At 52.0% G+C, this 16,857-nt stretch overlaps 1 long non-coding RNA gene across 2 annotated transcripts; it reads left to right on the top strand.

Moving 5' to 3' along the window:
• The first annotated feature begins 447 nt into the window (after window positions 1-447).
• LOC137863716 (uncharacterized) lies at window positions 448-16,095 on the top strand. 2 transcript variants are annotated; one of them, XR_011101068.1, is made up of 2 exons: window positions 448-563; window positions 10,257-16,095. It is a non-coding gene; the product is annotated as an uncharacterized lncRNA (long non-coding RNA). The 2 variants fall into 2 exon arrangements; XR_011101069.1 differs by having other exon boundaries at window positions 452-563; window positions 9,698-16,095.
• Window positions 16,096-16,857: the final 762 nt, after the last annotated feature.

Here is a 16,857-nt window from a genome sequence, read left to right on the forward strand (position 1 = left end):
GCACATCTCTTTCCCTTGCTTGCTCAGTTGGTGTCTCTCCCAGTCGCTCTGGGCATGTGTTTCCCCTCCTGCCATGCCTGCTGGCCGCTGGCCTGCTTTTTAATTCAAAGCTAAGCCTGCACATCTGCTCGGATATACGGGGAGCCTGCAGCTCCGGGTGCCCACCTAGAGCAGTGCCAGGCTCCCAAACACCTGCAGGCACCCCGTGCCATGGAGCTTCTCCCACCAACAATTGGGAAAGCCCACAGCAGGCAGGAGAGCAGAGCTGCCCTTGCCTTCGCTTTCCCTGGCATCACCCCACGGTGGGTGTATAGCTCCAGGGTGATGATGGAAGGGAAAGTGTTAACCGCCCCCCTCCAGCAGCTGCAATCAACTGGTCTGACTGGGATTTGCTGGTGGCAGGGCTGGGCCAGCTGCAGGCCATATAAATACTGCAGGGAGGGGGCCATGGCTTGGTTTGGATGCTGGTCAGCTGCAGGTGGGTTGTTGGGGCCAGAGCCATCTGGAGATGAGTGTGGTTCAGATGGTACCAGGGGAGGGGTGGCAATGATGTTTCTCTCCCGGTAAGTCAGCCTGCTCTTGGTCTTTTTCTTCAGGGTTATTGTGTTATGTGTGTCCCCCTGTGGGCTCTCTATGAGGGAGCCAGGAATGCGTGGCAATATGAAACGTCCTCCTTGCCCTTTTAGTGTCCCAGGTGCCTGCAGGCTCCATATCCAGCCAGACCTGTGGCTGAACAGATTCACTAACAGCTTTCTTTTGTAATATCTCAGCTTGGAGGAGTTAATTATCTCCAAATATTGAAAAGGGCAGATGGATTTTGTAGGCTTTACTTGGCTGTGTAATTTTGGTGCCCCAGAGATGCCGCGTGGTCTGGCTGCGCTGAGTGACACGCCGTCGCGCCCGGGCGCAAATGTCACTTGAGTATATCACCTCCTTCCCCGCCTGCTCTGCCCACCGAGGAGAGCTGCCTCTGCCAGGCTGTGCCGAGACTGCTAATGCTGTGCCAGCCATCTGAGGACGTGCTGGAGGCCGCCTTGTGAACCTCCACGCTGTGCTTGTAGCCAAGGCAGAGCTGCAAATCCAGTGCTCCTGGCTCGAGCCTGCGTGCAAATGTCAGGGCAGGATTCTCTGCACATCCTGCGTGTGGAGGCAGCGAGAGGCCCGTGCATCCCCGGGGGATGATGAGGAGCCCTTGCTCCAGCTGGCTGGAAGGCGGCCCCTCTCAGCCCCTCTTTCATCACTCCCCTTCCTCGAACCTCCTCTCTGGGGTTTCGGAGAGCTGTGCTAATGCTCTGGCAGAGAAATGAGGGGTGGGGTGTGAAGCTTTTCTGTCCCGGGGGGTTGTTCCACCCCTCTGGATCTGCTGCGTGTGTGCTGGAGGTGGGCTCAGCCCCTCTCCCTGCCTTAGTGGCTCAGGAACCCACCTGTGTCTGTTTGCACGGGCCTGGCTGCATCCGGGGACAGGGTTTTTGGTGTGATGCTCATGCCGGGGATAAACTCTCCTTGATTTTTACGTCTCCTCCATCTCCTTGTGCCTTGTTTCAAGCAGCGAAAGTTAAATGTGCCATCACATTATCAGCATGCTCAGCCCAGAAACTAAATAGAGATGTTCCTGGTGAACTCACTTTAATCTCCGTTTGTTTGCCAAGCAAAGCAATCTCCCCATGCAGTTATGGCTCTCAGAAGCTGTCGAGGTGGAGGTGACTGCTAAAAAGGAGACAGGCGCAGATTTTTTTGTGCTTGGGTTTAATGCAGGAGGTGAACTTTCTGGGACCTTTGCAACACTTCACTTCTGTTTATAGGTAAAGGTTGACTTCTATGTTTGGGGGATCTGGGTCAAATAGCTAGCGGGGCTGTCTTCCAGGCTTTCCCAATTGTTGGAGTTGATTGAATTGGACTGGGGAGGGCAGTGACCACAATGCTTCCCTCCGAGCCTCCAGCTGGTTTGACTTGCAATGCAAATGCTTTCTCCTGTCACCTCCTAATGATCCTTTTTCCCCTTGCGGGTGTATAATTTCCCCTAGAAGTCTCCAGTGAATGGTTTCCATCACAGTTATTTGTCCCTCTCTTTTCAAGTCTGTGGCAACTTCTATAGAATTGCAGACCTGGCATGATTTGGGGGGGGAGTAGATTGAATTGCAGTATTTCATCTCTGGCTGTCAAGCGAGCCTGCATTACCTTCTGTGGGGCTGACAGCAAGGAGGCATCAAACCTGCTGTAATCAGGAAAATGAGCTGACGGTGGCCCGCTTTGCAGAGCTCCCTGCTCCGAGCCTGGGCTCTGGCCGAGCCGTGCGGCTCCTGGGCCGGCGGAGAGGGGACGGAGGAGGAGAAAGGAATGCTTGGCTCAGCACAAGGAGGGAGGAAGGGAGAGCAAATGCTCTGCTGGGGGATGCTATTGGAAAGACATCATAGAGGAGGAGTTCATAAATCCGTGGGGCTTCTCACGGCCGAGGCTCGATTCATCTGAACATCAAAGGAGGGGAAAAAGCCCCTCTGTGAGAGGCTGCGGGAGTTGGGGGGAGAGGGGGGCAGCTGAGGCACTGGGGCCCTGCACCTCATCCTGAAACAAAGTGCTTTGAAACCCCTCGTAGCCAGCAGTGGAAAAAAACATCACCTGCAGGATGTGCCGATGTGTGTCTGGGGCCTGATCCACGTCCCAGACGATGGCAGATGATGTTGTGGTGCTGGCTGGAAACGCTGACAGCATCGGTGTGCTTTGTGCAGTGCTCACCTGGGGCTGTGCGTGCGAAGGTGCAAACCCAGCCTGCTGGCTGCAGAGGCAGGGCTCTGGAGGAACAGCCCTGGCCTTTCTCACAGCCTTTGGGTTGCCAGAGTGCTTCCCCCAGGCTCTCCCCAGTTTTGGTACTTGCTGTGAGCATCACCTGCCCCACGAGCAGCTCAGCAGGAGCACAGCCACCTAAAGCTGTGCCTGGGTTGTGAGATGCTCCTTATCCCAGGACATCCTCGTGCTGTGTCAGTTCTGTTTTCCAGTGCATCATGCAGGACAGCACATCTCTGCCATCCTCTGTGGCCCTGCAGGAGGCAGGGGCTGGGAGGAGGTGGCCGGGCTCCTGCCTTGGGCTGGTGTCAGCTCTGCTGATGGGAGAGGGCAGCCTTGACAGGCGATAAAGCACGTGCCGTGTTTATTGACCGCTGCTTCTGCAGGGGAACTAAACCTTTCCTCCCTGGGGGACTGTAAGGCTGATTGATACTTAGGCAGCCTCTTGCTGTGCGTTTTTCTCCTCTCTGACAGCATTCCTGGAGCAGGCGGTGTGGGCAGGGGAACTGCTACACAGAACGGCTGCTTGCCCTGAGCTCCAGTCCTGGCACAGGAACCCCTGCTGTGTTTTGGACAGGAGGGGACTGGTTTTCGCTCCTGGGGGAAGGAGCAGCTGGGTCTGTGCAGCAAAGTGTGGGTCCTGCAATGGGCATGGAGCCACAGGGGCTGTGTACCCCCTCCTCACAGTTACGTGGGTCAGGATGTGCTGTGACACCTGCACAGGGACTGGATTTCTGATAGCTCCAACTCCTTGGGACATAGGTGCAATGGGATGGAAAAGCCCCATTGCTTTTATGGAGACTTTTCCATTTTCACATGGCTGGATCTAGAGATGACGGCTTTAGGGGTACATGTAGTGCAGCTCCCATAGCACTGCCCTAAATCCTAAAGGGAAGGGCTGAGCAGTGGGTGTGGAAGCTGTGCAGTGCCTCTGGTGTCCCTCCGCAGATAAAGGATGGGAAAGGATTCCCATTTCTGCCGGGACATGGTGCCCCATCATCCTGCTGGGGTGGGAGGCAGGGTGTGAACCCAGGGCTCAAACCACTTTGTGTTAATGGTGCTGGTGGAAGAAAACTGTCTGAGCACAGGGCAAGCTGCTGGAGATGTATTGGGAAGGGTCCACCTGGAATATATAGAGCTTGGGTTAAAGCAGGAGGAACTTGTAATCCTTGAGGTTCTCCCTCCAGCATCACAAAACCTCCCAAATGTGCTGCTGGGGACCACACGAGCCATTGCTGATGTGACTTCTGCCCAGGCCCCAGCCTTTGGGTGCTGGAGTTTCTGCTGCCCCACGAGCTGCAGCGAGATGCACGGAGCCTAACACATCTCCCAGCAGTTTCTCTTTGCTCCTCTTCTACTTTGCCAAAGTAGGGGAAGTAGTGCTGGAGGAGAAGGCTGTATAAATCAACCTGCTTTATTGCCATGCACTGTTAAACTGCTGCTGCATTTCACCCTGGAGATGGCTGCATTTCAGTGCAGGATGAATTGATTTCTGTATACCAAAGGTCAAATCCTGAGCTTCTGACTTAGTCCTTTCTTAGTCCGTACAAAGGCAAAATCCCCATTGAAGCAAGAATTTGGATATCAGCTGCTCTATAAATAACACAGAAGTAAGTGAGAACTAAGCCAGGCTCTGAAGCTCACGAAGTGCTTGGGGATCCTCGGGAATGGATGGTCCTGGGTAACTTCTGATTTCGGCAGCAAAGGGAAGAACAGAGGCTTGGATCACAAAGTGGGAAGGCTTTTTCCTTTTCAGCTCTTCTGCAGCCTGACTTCCTCGCTTTGACAGAGGAATCCCTGAGAAGTGCAGCCTTGCTCTGAGCCATTTGGTCTCATCACCTCGCAGGAGCTTTTTGGTGCCGGGAGGATTCAAACGGGCAGGCGTGCAGTAGGCAAGCGGATGAAATGTCTCGCGTTCCCCTGCACTTTGTTTCTCTCTATCCAGCTCTTTTTCCGAGTTTGGCTTTCTTTTCCCCAAGGGAGGCAGTTAGCTTAATGAGGTAGCGTTCCTCTGATTGTTTCTGGAGATGCAGGCGGTGCCCCATCTCCACTCCCTGCCTCGCTCGGATCCTGCCAGATAAATCATGCTGATTTAAAATTGATCGTTCTGGGATGTGGAAGAAAGTGGAGTGGGCGGATTTACCCCATTAGGGTGCATTGATCACCATTACTGCGTGTAATCAGGGTTAATCTCAGGATTAATTGGGGGGATTTGCTGATGGAAACGATTGGCAATTTGTGTTAGTTACTGCTCTATTCGCCTCTAATGGCTTAATCAGATTACAAATTAAAAGTGGCTTCTTCCAGAGAATCTCCCTGGACTTCAGCGGCAACAGCCAGAGCAAGAGGAGAGAGGCGCATCCAGAGCATATGGTTTGCAGCTCCGAGCTAAATTACCCGGACAGGAGGATGGATGGAGAGCCGTGTCTTGCTGGGCTGTGGAGGCTGCAGCAGCTCTGGTGCCTCCTCTGCCTGCGGTACCTGAGCTGGGAACGGCAAATGCATGGTGGTGATGTGCTTTGTTCGGGCATTTCTCTGGGCAGGGGGGAAACCCACCCTTAGCCTGGCTTCTGTGTGCTGTAGAGGCACTTCTGGAGTGGCATGGGGGGGCTCTGCGGGCTGGGACCAGCAGAAGCAGCACTTGGGCTCTTTCAAAACAGGGAAAAACTTTAGGAGGGAACGGGCAGAATTTCAACTCGGAGCAAACCATTAAAATAACAGTGATTCTGCAGCAAATAAATTAAGGCTGATGAGCTGAGACTGGTAAAACTAATGATAGGAAGGAGTCCTGTCCTGGAAAGAGATTTGTCTAGTGGGAACTGAGCTGAAAGCATCTGAACTCTATTAGCTCCGTCGATTATAAAGCCAGCAGGGTCTGCCCATGAGCATCTCTGCTGCAGGATGCGGGAGAGGAGTCCTGCGGCAGTGCCATTCATCTCACCCAGGGAGCCAGCACCCACTGGCCAGGCCAGAAACGGGAAGAATTAGGTACTGTCAAGCCCAGCTCTTCTGCGGGAAGGCACAAAATACATCTTTTGGAAGTGTGCTACCATCCGTTTACCTCAACAGATGGGGCTGGTTATAAGTGGGGAGGGCTCAGTCTCACCTCATTCCTAATCTGGGCTGATATCGATTGAGTTTTGGATATGTGACAGTCAGGCACAAGTGTTGGAGATTTATTTATTCAGCTATTTATAAAGACATTAGCAAACGTGAAGGAAGAAAAGAAAGTGGATGTTTCAAGTGGCTGCTGACAAGTTAGAGCAGTTTAATAAATCACTCGCAATAAACTCCTTTACGTGCGGAGAGCAACACCATGGACTTCTTTAATAAGCCATTCATGATGGAACAGGCAACACTTACAGAACAGAAATTCATTTGTGGGGCTTGTTGGTGCGCTCTGCCTGTTCCCTGCTGTAAATTGCTTGCCAGGTACGTCTGCGTCTGTGCGCGCTGGTGAGACTGTGTAAATCTTAGGTCTGCAGCTCCCGGGGAGGGCATCTCTGCCAGGAGCTGCTCCTCATCAATTAAAAGCGGAGCAGGAAGGGGTAGCTCATTCCTTGCTGACACTCCCCTGTTTTTCCACAACCACCTTATCTCCCATCGAGCCAGCTGAGACGAAGCCCTTTGCAAGGGAGTGTATCAGGCAGCCACGTACTTTAGCTGTTGCTGTAAAACACATCTCATTTAGGATTAGGTAATGGCACTCCCTGCTTTTAGCATATCCAGCAGAGGCAGCTGCTGCTTGTCATTTTTTCCAAGCCTTTGAAAAGCAGCAGCTCAAGCTGCGGCAGGGCACGGCTGGCCAAAGGACTGGCGTTTGTGGAGGGAAGAGGTAAATACCAGGGATGGACTCCAGCGAGCCAAAAGGCGTGCTTGGCCTCAGGAGGAGAGGGGTGCTGGAGGCAGGACGCTGCCCGCTGTGTTTCAGCAGGTCTGTGGCCGTGCTGAGCAGCAGTGTGGCTGCAGCTCAGTCCCAGAAATGCCCCCGAAATCTGGCTGGATGCTGGCGGAGGTGAGCACGGCTGCGGCAGGGTCACGGTGCCTGCTGCATCAGAGAGCTCAGGAGAAAGCCTGGCCTTCTGGTGCCTATTGTATCCAGGGGGGAAAAGAAGGAAAACTTTCTTTATTTTTTGTCTTCATACTTGGCTTAGACTGGGGGATCAACAACGTGCTTTGTGCACGCCAGGCTTTTAAATGGACCTGATGCAGGCTTCGGAAATGTCAGGCATTGTTCTGTCTATCCTGGAGCATTTGTATGAAAAGGTGAAAAAACCCTGTTCAAATAGAGGCGAGACTATCTGACTTGACTTTGAACACTGCTTTTGTTATTGTGCTCCTCAGGCTATGTGGTGTTTTATGAAGGCTTTGCAAGAAATTGCAATAAATATCTTCTGTTTCTAATGTACATGCCTTCTTAAATGCAAACAAAAAGGGAGGAGGAGGTCAGTGGTCATTCCTTATATTTGTTTGCTTGCAGATGAAGTATTCCAGGGACAAAGCACAACCAGGATCTGTGGAAATGGATATTATTTCCTGGGTGGAAAGAATAATAAATTCTAAACCAAACAAAACCCCTACATCAGTGTTTTTTTAGCATCTACATGCTGGCATATGGCGTGTACAAGAACGACACCTTTCGCTCCTCACAGCGTTGGCTTCGAGGAGATACAACTGTGTCTGAGCCGTTCTCCTCTGCCAGGTGCAATTCCTGAAGCCCCTTGGCAGGAGCTAGTGGGGCTGCTCTGTTATTTGTTTTTTACTGTTTCTTTATTAAAAAGCTCCAGACGCGGGCAGGCTTGCTTTGTTCCGCGCTTTATTGGTGCCTCTGCTCCCCGGTCTGATAAATGGATTGTCTGAGGCTTGAACTGGGTGCTCTGTTTGACTTCCCTGCTTCCGTGCATTTTTTCCACGGCTTTAATCTTTCAATCTCTCTCACAGCCAGCCAGGTAACTTGCCACCACACGCTGGTGGTTGCCCACTGCTAACCTGTGCCTGGAGGCTCCTTGCCACGCAATTAACAGAGCCAAGGACGTGTGGCTGGGGAGGCAGCTGGAGATGGCTCTCCTGGAGAAGAGGGCTTGCTGGGTGCTGGGGACACCTCCAAGCCAGTGACTTTCTCTGCTTCAAGATGTTCCAAAATAGCTCCTTGCAGCTTGAAGCACTGGTTATGTCAGGAGGGAGGCTGTTTTCCAGGACAGCAGCTTGGCTCATATGTGCCAGGAAGGCACCTCCTGGCCAAGAGCACCCCTCTGACATCCCAGCAGTGCTGTGAGCTCCCTGGGGGAGCTTCACCCTCCTCTAATTCACAGCAGCCCATGGCTTTTACTGGGTCAGAAGCTGCCTTTCTTCTGTGCCCCTGCTGCTGTCCACTGTTCTTGGAGAGGTGGGGAGCAGGGCTCAGCACCAGCTCCTGCTGCCACAGCTTTGCTTCCCCAGCCAAAAGAGCCCTTGGCTGCCCACTTAGTGGGCAAGACACACGTTTTTATGGTTGTGATTATCGCTCTGTGTTCCTCTCTCCCTTTTGGAGGTTTAAGAGAAAGCATTCAGAAAACAGTTTTGGTGCTTGGCAAGGCGGCTGGAGACCCCATCTGTTGCTTCTTACATTGTTAAGCTGCTCTTTGCTTCCCATGCCAGCCTGGTTTCTGTTAAATGAAGCCTCACCAGGTCACGAGAGCCAAGCAGCTCCTAAATTAGCGAAGACATTAATCAGGTCCCATTTGGATTAGTGCAGGGTGTCTACACCCTCACCCTCCCCTCCATAAATTAAGCAGGTTTTATATCTTCAAGGCTCCTCTGGAATCGTGTCCTCTCTGCCCTCCACCCCCTTCTCAATTGCTGGTGACAAGTATACACAGCTTAATTGGTTGGCATGGAAAAGGGCTGACATTAATTGGCTGTGTTTGGCACGCAGACTTCCCATCTTGCAGCGCCTCCCAGGGATCTTATCAATCCCATCTCCGAGACCAGCAGCTCCGAAGCTCGGCTGCCAGCTAGATGGGTTTTGATTCTTCGCTCCTGATGATTGAGATTTTGCTTGGCTTCCTGGCACTCTGGCTGGGGAAGAGCAGTTTTCACACTGCAGCTGGCAGCTCCTGCGCTCGGTGCACGAGGGCGGAGGGGATCTGCAGGCATCGCCTCCCACTGCTCCGCAGGGCAGGTGGTGAGTGGGCACCAGCCTTCTGCCCTGCACCTCTCCCTTCCTGGGTGTCCACCTGAATTTCAACGTAATGCACCCTATATACTTCCATGGGGTTAGAAAATGAGCTGTAGATTAACATTTTTGGAAGCTGAGGATGTATGTGGGGATGTATATGTTGGGTCTCTGACAAGTTTCAGTATGTGGTTAACTTATTTTAAAGGACAAATTCAGTAGTTCCTTACCCTGATTCCCTGATTTTTTTTTTTTTATCCCTCCCCTTACCTGATTAATTCTTAGCCCATCTTCATAATTAACAGTGTGAAAGACAGCAGCTGTCCCTCCTCTCCAAACAATCTTTTTACCATCGGGGAATGATACTTGTACTGGGATGAACAGGAACTTTCTGGTAGCTCTAACTATAAAAATAATTTGATGCTTTTTTTATTACCTGGTTATGACTGCCTGCTTTCACTGTATTTACTTAATAGGGTCCTAAATAGCCATGGATCCCTCCTTGGTGCAATCAGCAGTGCTGTATCAGTATTGGTGTCTGCACTTAATGGTGTTTAAAGCGTTCAAGTAGGATTACAAAGCAAAACGATTGCCCAGCGGAGGGCTCCGGCAGCAGGGCTGGGAGGGCGAGCAGCTGGGGGTGGTGGTTGGTGTGCCTCTGCATGTGATTGCGCTGCAGTTTTCCATTGATTGCCTCTTGGAAGTGATAAAATTCTTTAATTTAAGCATGCACAATCTTCCCTTCCATTGTTCTTCAAACAGAACTTGGACTTTATTAAGATTTGGGGCTGAAAATGAAAGTCAGCAAAAAAAGAAGGTCCCGAAGGTGAGGTGGCCACCTTCAGACACCTGCAGTGCTCATTACCTCTGGCTCCCGGTGGGACAGGCACCGAACTGCCCTGATTTCCAGGGAGAAAAGGCCAGGAGAAAACAGGCCTGCTGACACCACATGAGTCGGTGGCAGATCTGGAACAAAACCTTTAACGGGCTAAGAGTTGAAGATAATTAGGCTTCTACAAGTTCTGTGAACAGGGGTGGTTGGAGTGCAGAGAGCAAGCAAGCTCTTAGCAGCTAATTAAAGCTGGGGCACGACTCGTCCTTAGAAGCTGTGGAGGAGATGGATGTTAAAGGCCCAGCCAGAAGCAAAGGTTCATTTCAAGGGTTAATTTCGTTCTGCCATGCCACATGCAAGACCTTCATAGACAGTCTGGCCCTGAGGAGTGGGGATTACCATGGGGTTAGTGAATTCTCAGAGATGGGGCACCCTCCTTTGCACTGCCATGTTCTCACCTGATGCCCTCTCCTTAGGTTGTTTCTGCAGCCCTCTCCGGGCTTTCCCTGAGGATCTGCCACCTCAACACACCTTCACTTCAGGGAGCTTAACAATATTCAGCCGAAGCTCTTCGTTAACATGATCCCTGGCTCTCAGCAGCGTGTACCAGGAGCCTTTTTCCCTGCAGTGTTTATGCACTTTAGCTATTTGCAGGATGTTGTCATCTCTCCCCTTGGTTGCTGCTTGCTTGAAGTAGGCAGATGCTGCACTTAAAATACTTCTGTCTGGATTCCCCCAGCCTCTGGATCATTACAGCCTCCCCTTAAACTCTTCTCAGTGTATCAATATCTTTTCTAGTAATTACATGCTTAAAGAGCATGCAATAGCCCCGGTTTTAATACACCCTCTCCAGCCCAGTATAAACACACAGCAACTTGTATACAGAAAACAAACCCGAAGCCTTACTCGGAAAGCTTTCCACTCCATCCACAGCTATCTCTCTTGGGGAGTGAATGAGAAAGAGCACATGCTGCGACTGACAGGCTCTCGGCGTCTCTCAGAGCGCTGTTGGACCGCGTTCAACAGCTAATGGCAGCGACGCTGGGGGAAGGACGCGGGGCAGCGAGCCCGGCTCGCCTCCCTGTCTGAGCCCGCCGTGGTCGGAGATCCTCAGAGCAGCCTTTCTGGGGATGCAACATCAAATGGGAATTGATTTCTGGTTTAATAGTCTAAATGCACCGTAGGAACATCTACCGAAGGAAAAAAGTTCTGCCAGCATCTCCCAGTGACCGTGGGCTGACGAGGTGCTGCCCTGGACTGGGGGATTGGAGGACTATGTCTGAAGACCACCAGTTTTCAGTGTTTCAGCACAAATTAAGATGAGCATCCATGAGGTGGTTAATGATGCCTGGTCCTTGCCGTGGGGCTGTGCTGGCCCACGAAGGCTGCCCCTGTTTTCTCATGGCCAGGGCTGGTGGGTGCTGACAGCATCATTCCCTGAAGGTGTGAAGAAGCCAGGCTTGCTGGTTCCACCTTGTCATCCACCAGCGTGGGGAGATGGGCTGTGGAGCCTGCCAGGCCCTCCCGTGCTGGGCATCCCTCATCTGTCAGAGGGAAATGCAGCTGAAAAGTGTCACTGCATGGTGCTGGTGGGCCAGGGACACCCCAGAGCCCGAGGAGCAAATGGTCCTTTGGAAATGGCCTCGGGACGGGCTTGTCCCAGGGCTGCCAGCCTGCCACATCCAGCACTCATTTCCTGGCTGAGGGAAGGAGAGAACAGCACCAGGGAAATATCCCCGGTGTCAGGTGCTTGCAAATACTGGGGTTTGCTGGTGCGTGCCCTGCTGGAGGGCTGTTCTTCACTGAGATAACATTGTTTTTTACCAAGGGTTTCAGTTTCCTCTAAGCATAACTCACTTTGCTGTTAAGACCTGAATCTCTGCTGATAAAGGAAGACTGAGCTCACAAGAATATAAAGTTTCCAGAGGGTAATTGGAGAACCTCCTCCCTGCCTTGCACTTCCCATCAGCAGGGCCTGCTCCTGCGAGGTGTCTCGCTCAGAGCACAGCGAGGCAGGGACCCCAGCAGAGCATCCTGTTTGCAGGGGGCAGCTGCGGGCAATGATTTTTCCAGGACTGCAATGCTGTTCCAACAGAGGCCAGCATCTCTGAAATCCCAGGGGATGCTCTGTGGTTTCACATCACTCAGGTTTTCACGCTGAGGAATGGGACCTCGGGGTGACTCCTTCCTCCTTTGGCACACACAAAGAGCTCTCTTGCTGTAAGAAATGCCTTTTCATATGGCATTCCTTCTTAACGTAGTTCTTCACCTTTGCCCTAAATTAAAGTGTGATCTAAATGACAGATACTATCTGTTTTTATTGTACTACTCATTTTTCCTTAATCAGATATTAACCTTCATGGCTTTTGCAATGCGGAGGCATTATTGCAGGTGAGTGACCAGTCCCAAGCATTTCATAAGTCTGGCTAATCTGAGAAGAAAATGGGCCCAGCAGGAGAACTGCCCACGAGGAAGGAGATGAACCAGGGGGTGGAGAGGGAAGGAGAGATCTGAGGGTGTGACTGTGCTGCCTTTGTCCATCTGACACAGACAAACCCATCTTTTTCTCTCTCAAATCTTTCTTTTGGAGTAACAAATTCTTGCCCTTTTCATACATGTGCAGCAGGTGAAACACACGGAAACAGGCTGCTAAAGGCAGAAAAAAATTAGTTAATTTTTGGGTCAAACTGTTCACTTTGTAACCAAAGTTTCAGAGTGGCTTTTTTTTTTTTTTTGGAAGATTTGTGTTGATCTGGGGAGGGGAGGCAAGTCTCCCCCTCCCCATCAACTCTTGCAATTAGGGAGCTTTTTATTCTGTGTGCTGGTAATGTGGGGCCATCTGTATTGGCTCCAGCAGGTCCCGTTCCCCAGCTCCTGTGCTTAATTGCACTTCCATTGGCAACTTGAGCAGTCCCTGCATGTGTTTCAAATGAACTCCCCACTTCAGGCTGGTTTTACAGATCACCTTTTGTGATTGGCAATTAAAACCCTTTTCAGTGGAGGGAGAACTACTGCCTGACTTTCAGCTTGTATCTCCCTCCTTCGGCTTGCTCTTTCACATTTTCTAATATTCGCTCAGGTCCTTATCTATTGCACAGGCCCTGCCGAGGAGCTGTTTGTCTCCCCTGATGGGGAGCGTGCCTTTTGGGAGAGCAGCTGGGTTTTCCCTGCAGAACAGGACATCTCCAGCTGCGCAGCAGATCTGCCCGGCTCTTAGGTGCTCGTGGGGAACAGAGGCGGAGGTAAGCACAAAAAGGGATGGAGAGCAAAGGAGGGCAGGCTGAGCCCAGTGGTAAATCCATCCCCTGAAGCTGCAGCACAAACAGGAAATGATCTCTTAACGCTGTGCACCTGCATCTCCAGGAACAACATCCAAAAGGGGCCCAAGCCCGCAGCAGGGTCCAGAGGAATGGCGCTCTCGAGTCCAACGCAGGGATTTTTAAGACTCCTTGGCCAGCTCCAGTCCTCGCTCAGCTTCTGGTTCCTGCCTTGCGCCTCTGCCAGATGCGTGCTCCTTTCCCTCCCCTGCAGTAAAGGATTTCTGTGCTGTGGAAAAGCACCGAGGTGGCAGCTCTGGGAGCTGGGGGCTGGCGGTGCCTGGCTGCCCGGCACAGCAGCACCGCCGTGTTTCATGCAAGGCTGGTGTGTGGGGACAGCGATGCTGCTGAGGGCTTTCAGCAGCCAGATGACCTGGAACCATCAGCACGGTGAGCTCACAGCTCCCGGCTATCCGCTGCCAAAGCTCCTCATCGGAAAAAAAAAGTGCGCTCAGATGAAAATGCGCTTATCCCGAGGCTGGGACGGCTGCGCCCAGCCCTGTGTGGAGCCGCCCCGGCTTAGCTGGGAGCCATCGGCCGGGATGGGAATGTCAACGGGACCGAAACCAGTGGGACAGATCTCCTGCCCGGCCAGGAATCCGGTCGGGCTGCTGCGAGGCGGGTGGGTGTCAGCACCCACACTCATTAAGCGCAGGCGAGGCTGTCACCTGGCCGAGCTGCCTCCCGAAGCACAGGTCCTACCAGGTCTGCTGGCTCTTCCATTCGGCTGTGACATGAGTTAAAGTGTCTTTAAAGATCCAGTGCTGAGGGTTTCCTCTGACCTCGGAGGATCTGACGGGACTTGAAAGGCTGGGAAGCTGCAGCTGAACTCACAGCGGAAGGAAGGTGATTCCTTGTCAGCCAGACTCGCTGGTTCAGAGACAAATACACTCCCCTGTAATCACTGCTTTGCCAGGAGCTTCACCTTTCCTTTGCAGTGCAGGCAGTGTCCACACAAAGCAGAGCCTGACCTTCGGAGGGATGTGGAGCACTCTGGTGTTGCAGCCACTTCCAAGCCAGAGTCCTCCCCCGTGCTGTGAGACCGAGGTCGGGCGGCGTTCCCAAATCCACTGCACTCGCCCTACAGATGTGGAGGAAGAAAGGGGGCAGAGAGCCTCTGGCAGCAAAGACCTAAAGCTTGGAAAAGCCTGAAAGAAATTGCCTGCAGCTGCTTCTGCAGCAGGCTAAAATGCGAGACATGACAGTACTTCTTGGATCGCAGGGGGGTGGGAGAGGTGTTTTCTGGAGGCTTGCCCCCCCTGTCCCATGGGGGCGTCTCACAGGGTGACTGTGGGATTTAGCTCTGTGATGGGGGGATTAGGCGTTCCTCAGCAAAGACGGTTTCACATTCTTTCACCCTGATTTACCACTGGGCGCTCTCCTTCCCTGAACAGAAATCGTCTCGCTCAGCCCCCTTCCAGTTACGGCGTTATAAGGGTTTACAGCCCAGCGTCCTTTTCTAGTGTATTTGCCTTGATTTAATGCTTTGATTTGAAAGTTATTTTTTACAATAAGAGAAAGATGGTCCATGCCAAAAAAAGCAGTTTCATAAAATGCTGAACATGACTTGCATTCTGTAATTGCAAACCTGAGAGACTTGGAGTAATTGACATTTTGGATGTATTGCAGAGTATCGTATTTAATCTTGAAAAGCAGGTTCCAGGCAAAGGAGGCAACTGCCAAACCAAACTCAGACTCCTCGCCGGGTTCCTACCATAACTCATTTTCAAATCCATTCAGCACAGTCCTGAACCCAAATGTTTACGTTTTTGATTTGCTAAGATAATATTCCTGGGTCACCGAAACTGTTTGTCAGGGAGCGTCTCGAAGAGACAGCCGGACTCGGCGATGTGCCGGCCCAAGTCTCGTAGGCGTGCGAGGGCCCTGGTGCTTTCTGGCTCTCCGATGAGCTCCTGGAGAATCACATCTGTCTCCCAGGAATGCAGTTCCCCTGCTGCATGGGATGACTGATATCTTGCCTTGTTGTCCAGTTGCTCTCACATTGCCTGCCCGATGGCGGTGTTGAGGCTCACGGCTCCGTGCCATAAGCGCACGGTGTGCAGGCTCCTGCTCCAGGGCGCTGAGGGGCTGTGCCGGTGGCTTTTGAGCTGCCAGGATATCCATTCGCGAGTGTGTGAAATTGCATAAATGTGGGACCGGACACAAATTAAATTTCACAGGAGTGTGACTCAGTGTATGTGTATTTTTGTCGGTGCATGACTTCAGTGCGTGTGTAATTTTATAAATGTGTAGGATGTGACTGATGCTTGGTAAATGCGTCTAAGGCGGGAGAAGCGTTGCAGAGGCAAGCCAAACTTTCAAGTTAACCCACGGGTTCTCCTTTTCCTTTGTCTACAAGTGCAGCTTCTGTAAAGTATCTGTCCCACATTATCGTGGTTTACAGCCCGGCTATAAACATTTGCTTCTGTTTGAAATGCAACAAATATAAGCGGAAATCTGCTCTCTGCTTTATGCATCCCGGTAAAAGATACCAGTTGAAGTTTTTAAAAAGGCCAGCCCTCTTCTTGCAAACAGAGTGTTTACATTGCCACAGATTCCAGTGGAGCGAATACTAATTTACAACGGTGCAAATGAAAAGAAAGCAGAAAGCCCAGGAATGTAAGAGGGGAATTATACACCCTGACCATGGAAATGAAGACGCAGCCCTGGCACCGCAGCTCTGAAAGCACCGGCTGAGCCGCATTCATAGCGGGCCAAGTTGTGACTCTGACTCTTGTGAGGCCAGCCCTGGAGCTGGTGGTCAGAAAGGTGTCCCCATGGGAGACCTTTGGGGGCCATAAGCGGCTTCTCCTGACACGGCCATCGGCTTCGTGCCGTGCTTGTTTATTGTAGCAGCTCCCAGCATTGTCAGGATCGGGACTGTGCTGAATTTGGTGCTATATGCATGTGCTGGGAATGCTGCCCTTGGCCTCGGGGGGCTCCCAGGCCTCCCCGGGCTGTGAGGGGAAGGGGAAGGAATCCATCCCTTCCTTCTGCGGGGATGGATTTTCCAGCAGCGCTGCCAGCACGGTTTGGGGACGATTTGGGGGTCAAGGCTGGCATCGATGGGGAAGGGGTTATTATTTGCCCAGCTGCACATCTTTATTCATAACGTGCCCATTGTTCTTAACATTTTGCATATTTCATTGTGAGAAATGGGGCGGGAAGGGGGGAAGCAGTCGCCGCATCTCTGGGAGTTCGGCTGCTCTTTTATTTCCTCCAAGGCAGGCTGCCGCGGGAGCCCGTGGCTGTCAGGATGTTCACATCTGTTCCTGATTTGTGGACAATGGAGCACCATCCACTCGCTGCACATGTACGGTCTGTGACAACTTGACAGCCTGCCCAGGAATTCAGACCGAGCGGTTACTATCCAAAGCCATCAGCGTTGTCTGATCCAACATTAGAAGCAGGGAGGGAGGGGTTTGCGATTTCAAAGAGAGGGAAATAAAAGTTGCCTTTTTTTTTCCTTTTTTTTTTTTTTTTTTCCATTGGCACTTGTGATGAGTGGCATTAGAGACTCCCTTTATCTGGCAAGAGGGGGTGTTTGGAGCATGAGCAACAGGAGCTGGTACGCTTCAAAGCTGGCCCTGCCATGGGAGGGGAGGTGGGCAGGAGTGGGTTCAGCCTCTGCAGCTCGTTCTGGAAGAAAATATCTGCTCCTGCAATTATCTGCCTGGCAGGAGGGAGGTTCTCCATCTGCCCCTCTCCATGCTCGGGAGCAATCCAGGGTGGCACATCCTGCCCATGCAGCAAGGCAGGGGGATACAGATTCC

Source organism: Anas acuta, chromosome 13 (genome assembly GCF_963932015.1).
Source record: "Anas acuta chromosome 13, bAnaAcu1.1, whole genome shotgun sequence".
Lineage (NCBI taxonomy): Eukaryota > Metazoa > Chordata > Aves > Anseriformes > Anatidae > Anas > Anas acuta.